A 6139-nucleotide genomic window follows, 5' to 3' on the forward strand; every position below is an offset into this window, starting at 1 on the left:
ACCTTGAACTTAAGCACAATGTTCAGATCCCCATTTATGTCATTCAAAATCATGAATACCTGCCTTCTGAACGAAACAACATGTTTCAACTGCTGTGACTTACACCCCAGCGGTATACGTTTCAAACCCGACATTATCCACCCATGTCTCGCCAGTTCCCTCTCTAATAGGTCGTTAGACAGAAAACGAGTGACATTAGACAAAGTAACTCTCCTGGCCGGAGCTGCTAGTGGGGTGACATTGATCAAAACACCACCGATCACTATACCAGTCTCAACGATACGCGAGACCAACTCAATGCTGCTCAGAAACAGCACAACAGACCTGCTCATACGAGCTGCCGACTTTATATTTTCACAACCGACAACTTGCCCGATCACCAGAACACACTCCTCCAGGGGCAAAAACTCATCAGAGGTCACTTTAACGCCATGCCGACGTGTTAAAGTCTCGAATAAAAAACTCTGATTCCCCCCCTCCCCGACCCAGCCCCAGACATCCCGATCACTTCGCTGACTGCAGGAGTCAGCTCAGCATGGGGAAACTCTTCAGAAAAACCTCTTACAAAACTGTCAAAGACACATTCAGAAAGAAAGAAAGAAAGAACGAAAAAAGTAGAGGAGAAAAACCACAAACAAACCTGGCAGCAGCAATCATGCACACCTGCACCTCCACACTCACTCCCAACAATCACAGCGGCAGACAGCAAATGTCGATAGTCAATAGTCGATAGATAGATAGATAGATGAGTGAGTGAGTGACAGTGCAGAATCAAATTGTTGTTACAATAAAAGACATCCTCTTCTATATAGATCGGAGAAAACCAGTGGCCGCGAATCAAGCAAAGGAATCCCGAGTGGCAGGCGAGACCTCTACCACTGTAGAGATAGAGATAGATAGATGAGTGAGTGACAGTGCAGACACAAATGTCTGGTTGTTACAATAATAGCCATCCTCTTCTATATAGATCGGGGAAAACCATTATTTCCAAGAAGGGTTCAACACAGGCACCTTCTCCGTTAAAGCCACGCAGTCGCCACCAGGGGGCCCCAGGCCTCGGTGTTTCAGGAAGGTGAACGCAGCACGCCAACCCGGAGGTCTCGCCACTTCGTCTCCAAGCCTCCCAAGAAGAACGTAAACGGCCCTGATCGCAGACACAGGCCCTCACCCAGGGAGACCACCGCTTTGCCGCCGCTGCCCCAGCCATGGGGCCCAGGTCCCACCGAGACTTGAACTCGGATCGCTGGATTCAGAGTCCAGAGTGCTAACCATTACACCATGGAACCAAGCTTGATGCTTGTGCTAAAGGTCTCTGCTCTACGCACACGTCTCGCTCTGTCGCACGGCCAGGTCCCGAGTGAGCCAAGTTGCGCCCAGAGTGCTGTCTGTGGTGGGTCACTTGCGGCGGGCCTTCCTGGTGACAATGAGATATGCAGTTGCATCTAGGTGTGGTGTCCTGTCCTCTTGGCTTCCTTTGGCAAATATCCAGCCTGGCAAGTGTTGTCTTCCTGAGGAAAGGCAAGCAATGCAATCAAGGAATTCCTGGAACTCTGAGAGATGTTTTTGCTGTTGACGACGTGTCACTTTAGAACAGGACAACATGCATCTCTACTTGACTTGGCACAATCTGTGAGGGTTGGGCCAACACAACCTACGCAATGTGTCCACACATTTGCTCGTGTCTTGAAATACTTGGAATGACCTGTGACCCCATGCCATGCAGAAGTCCACAGCTATGCGGGTCAGCATGCACTGCTCCTCATCCCCAATGTGCCACTTGTAAGAACTGTGTAAAAAGCGACATAGAACGTGATCAGCAAAGAAACACAATTCTCCTGAGAACGGATTTTCTAGGTATCGTCTCACCTGAATGGCAACAGGCTGCTAAAACTATTATCACACGCACATTGCATGTTAAAGTATGTCAGTAAGGGAGTAATTAAAAGGGCAAATGTGTGAAGTGCATGAAGTGGCCTTTAGTCGCAAGGTAAAAAAGTAGACAGACATACTAAAAAATGACTTGATACAAATCATTTATTTAGTGCAGACAGACCGAGACCAGACACAATAAACTATTCGCAGTCAATATAAATTCACAGCAAAATAGGTTCAGTTCACAATATCCTATAACAAGCTCTATTCAACGAATCGGTTAAACGTTACAAAGGGCATTACACTTGTTGAAAAACAATAGCACACGGATCGAACATGCTATCCTCGCTGTTTTATTCGATTTGATTAGACGACTGAAATGTTTTGTGTGCGGACTGAAAGCACACCTTAGCCGAGCACGATCACAATCTATATCCACAGTTAATTTAAGCAGTATCATATTGTAACCGTTTCAGTTTGTTATCAACCCTTCCGGATCCAAAACCAGGAGTCAGACACCCTTTTCGGTAGACACGCTGTTGACTTCTCACAAGCCCCATCCGCCTTCACAAAGGCAGTGCTAGCAGTGGAAAGAAGGAAGAACTGCAGGAGAAACGCCTGGGGCTATTTAGAGCCCGATTACTCATGTAGCGTTATGTTGGGAACAGAGTCCCTGATAAGAGCATTTGGGCTCTGAGCTGAAGCACTGATCTAAAGAAGACCTCTCCCCCCCCAAAGTTATCAGATTTCCTTAGCTCATCAGCTTGGAACTGGTTTGCATCAAAGTGACAGTTTTGGGGAGGATGGCACCAAGAAGAGGCCAAATAGTTTGGAATTCTGCTATGAGATGTCTGGAGAAAGGGGCCTGTAGGTGATAAAAACTCTTTGAAGTGGACGAGAGCCGAAATCCCGACATAGAGCTACGAACCCGGGCCAACCGGCATTTCCAAAAGATGGCATGGATTGACATCAGTCATAAATCAAGCCCCCCTCCAATAGGACACTGGGGGCTGAAACCGAAATCCAATCTCAAGAACTCAGGAACCAATCACCTATTGATCTGACAGACTATAAGGAACAGCGGACGGTCTTTCTCTCTCTCTCTCTCACCTGAACCAGTAACTCGCTGCCACAGCTCCACCTGTAGCTCTGTTGCCAGAACCGGAACCAGAAACCAACCAAGTCATTGCCAGCAACAGAAGAGTTAAACTGGGAGAAGGAGATTGAGCCGTACGAAGAATTCTTTTAAAGGACTTTATTAAATAAAGAACTTTACAGACTGCGCTGCCCGCCTGTGCCCACCTGATCAGTGGAGTGAATACAGCTGGACAATTGACTAAGTCGACTGTATACGAAAGTGTCAGTCATTTAAATAGCTATTTGAGTCTTAAGAAACTTGACCCTTGGAACAAACAGGGCCCTGCTTTCCTCAAAGAAGATTTTGTGCACAAACTTGGAGCCTTCAAACCAGTGGAAAATCTGTTTGGAAACGACACTACTTTCGAGAAACCCCAATTTCCAGGTGCATCGACTGAGTGGAAGTTCTTGGACAAAGCCGAACCGGACTGCCTTTGTTCCAAACCACACGGACCTCGTGCCGTGTGCTGTTATCTGAGCCCGAAGCCAGAGAGGCCTCTCTGCGACGAAGTTCAGATAAGTTTAACAGTTTGGAGTTCATGATTCATGACATTTGAGAAATCAATTAGAAATGTTAATCTGTGATTCATAACTCTAGAATGTGTAATATCATTTAGTTTTCTTAAATATAAATGTGTGTTGCATTAAACTGTTTTGTTGATAATTTTAGAAATAAAATCTGTCAACGTCGAGAAATATCTTCTCATTCCTGTTTAACTGTTTAGTCTGAAATTGACACAAGTTAATAGACATTAGATTATTGGTGGCCCTGCCTATCCTAAATCATTGAATAATAATCAGTTAAGGGAAAGTGTGGTAACAAGTAATGATAGGATCTTTCTCGGCACCTAAACGTAAATGAGACTGATATATATATAACGAGAAGTTACCTGACATAAATACTAACCTGCGTAGTTATTTAATGTCTGACTAATAATACTAACGAGAGACTCACCTTCGTCTTACTAACCGGTATTGTAGTCAATGTGTTTATAACCTTTTTTGTTAATCGAATTGTGTTATCATATGAAATCCCATGGTCTTTGATTTGGTCACGGAAGTGATTTGTTGATCTAGAGTTGAATTTTAATTAGTTCTTCCCTTTTGTATAATTAGTGTAGTGCTACATTTAGTCTTTGTTTTGAATAAATTTGACAATTTATATCTTTGGAATTGGTGTCTGCGTCCAATTATTACAGAAATTGAGTTCTACAAGATTCCAGGATTCGTGATAAGGTGACACTATAAATTCACTTCTTTACTTGAAATTTATAAGTGTACCTTACGCTACAATGTTTAACTTGTGAAAATGAGCCTCATTTTAACTGGGCTGAGGAATGTGTGGCTGCTGTTGCAGACTTGCTGGAGTCAGAGGAGGCCCTTCGGGATCAGGGTTGAAAACCACTGCAGGCTATCATAGAAAAAGCTTAATTTCGAAGGATGTTCTGCAGGGTATGATTAAGTCACTTTGAGTGGCTAACTTACGGATAGTGTCATGTTTGGACAGCAGAACTTGTTAACTTGCAAACCGCATCAAAATGGTCTGAAGCTTTCACTTTGAAACAGTTCAAATACTTATTATGGGGCCAAGCAACACATTTGCTGGAAGCCTTTTGTTATTGTTTAGATTTTATTTTCTATTCCTCCAAAACGCATCTTCTCTGAAAATAATGATGCATAGGATGTGTGACCTGCTGTATAAAGTTGTGTTCAGGGTTGTTCAAGAAAAGTGCATTGTTTATATCGTTTGGCCATGTTGGATTGGTCAGAAATAATTTGTGTGCAGTGTAATATATTTTTGTTAAGTAACAGTGTACAAGCAAACTCTCAGTTGAAAATAATTCCTTCTGAAGTTTTTTATTTTATTATTATTTTACTTTTATGGTTGAGTTTTAAGGAGACACTTCTTAGTAGATTTGTGTTCATTGCAGAACCTTGTAACTCCAATGTCATAAAAAACAAACAAATGAAAAACAATATAGGCAGTCACAGTAACTTGTCAGCTTAAACTGGCTTGGTCAAGCTACCTCCCTTCTTGAGCTTAAGTTGCTTGACTGGTATACTGGTTTTTCCAGTTTTTCCTCTTTTGTTTCTGGGAGCAACACAGGTGCTTTTGAGATGCGGGGGTGACTTCAGGATCTCTAGGTAGCACACTGTTTTAGGCAGGCTCCTTTGAGCATCTCCCGGGAGCACACTGACTCATCAAGGCTCAGGAGCTGGACTCCGTTTTTTAGCAGAAGCACCGTCCTCAGATTTGCGAATGCGTTTCTTCCCAGGCACTTTAAAAATCCTGCTGTCCTGACCAGGATCCGTCCCCACTTCCATTCCCGTGTCCCACACACTGCTCAGTGTTGTCTTCACAGTCTCCATCTTTTCAGTCTGGTCACCAGCCCTCTCGCTGCTCACCCCCACTCCACTACCTGATGCCCCATCCTGCTGCTGTATACTGCCATCCAGTCCAGTTAAACGGCTGTCATCCGTACTGTCTGATGCTCCACAAACATTAGCTGACACACCGCTAACACCTGGGACCTCCACAGTCGGCACGGTACCGCCGCGGTCGGAAGTCCTCTCAGCGCCCACACTCTCCTGTACCTGGACCTTCAGACCCTCACTCTCTTCAACAGCCTCCCCCGCAGCCCCTCTTCTCGCCTCCTCTGCCACTTCGGCTGCTCCGCTAGTAGGGCGGCCGGGCTGCTCACCACTCCCCGACCTGGCCTGCTTGGGCTGACCCCCCCGTCGACTGGGACCAGCACCCTCATCCTGATCCTTCTCGGGGCAATGCCTAACAGTGTGGCCTTCATTACCGCAGTTGAAGCACTTCATAGAATCAGATGTGACAAAGACAACATAATCATTGCCATCAACCTTGAACTTAAGCACAATGTTCAGATCCCCATTTATGTCATTCAAAATCATGAATACCTGCCTTCTGAACGAAACAACATGTTTCAACTGCTGTGACTTACACCCCAGCGGTATACGTTTCAAACCCGACATTATCCACCCATGTCTCGCCAGTTCCCTCTCTAATAGGTCGTTTGACAGAAAACGAGGGACATTAGACAAAGTAACTCTCCTGGCCGGAGCTGCTAGTGGGGTGACATTGATCAAAACACCACCGATCACT

General features: G+C 44.9%; 1 non-coding gene across 1 annotated transcript; it reads right to left on the bottom strand.

Moving 5' to 3' along the window:
• Window positions 1-1214: 1214 nt before the first annotated feature.
• trnaq-cug (transfer RNA glutamine (anticodon CUG)) lies at window positions 1215-1286 on the bottom strand. The gene has a single exon. It is a non-coding gene; the product is annotated as a tRNA-Gln (tRNA).
• Between the last annotated feature and the right edge of the window lie 4853 nt (window positions 1287-6139).

The sequence above is a fragment of the Amia ocellicauda genome, unplaced genomic scaffold (assembly GCF_036373705.1).
Source record: "Amia ocellicauda isolate fAmiCal2 unplaced genomic scaffold, fAmiCal2.hap1 HAP1_SCAFFOLD_234, whole genome shotgun sequence".
Lineage (NCBI taxonomy): Eukaryota > Metazoa > Chordata > Actinopteri > Amiiformes > Amiidae > Amia > Amia ocellicauda.